The sequence below is a fragment of the Colobus angolensis genome, unplaced genomic scaffold, assembly GCF_000951035.1.
Source record: "Colobus angolensis palliatus isolate OR3802 unplaced genomic scaffold, Cang.pa_1.0 Scaffold14, whole genome shotgun sequence".
In the NCBI taxonomy this organism is placed as follows: domain Eukaryota; kingdom Metazoa; phylum Chordata; class Mammalia; order Primates; family Cercopithecidae; genus Colobus; species Colobus angolensis.
The window spans coordinates 11,637,896-11,638,192 of NW_012114488.1; positions in this window are offsets into that span (position 1 = coordinate 11,637,896).

Genomic DNA, 297 nt, shown 5'->3' on the forward strand with positions numbered 1-297 from the left:
TTAATATTGTTATGTGTGAACTTGATCCTGCCATTATGATATTAACTGGTTTTTTTGCTGATTAGTTGATGCGGTTTCTTCCTAGCCTCGATGGTCTTTACGTTTTGGCTTGTTTTTGCAATGGCAGGTACCGGTTGTTCCTTTCCATGTTTAGGGTTTCCTTCAGGATCTCTTGTAAGGCAGGCCTGGTGGTGACAAAATATCTAAGCATTTGTTTATCTGTAAAGGATTTTATTTCTCCTTCACTGATGAAACTTAGTTTGGCTGGATATGAAATTCTGGGTTTAAAATTCTTTT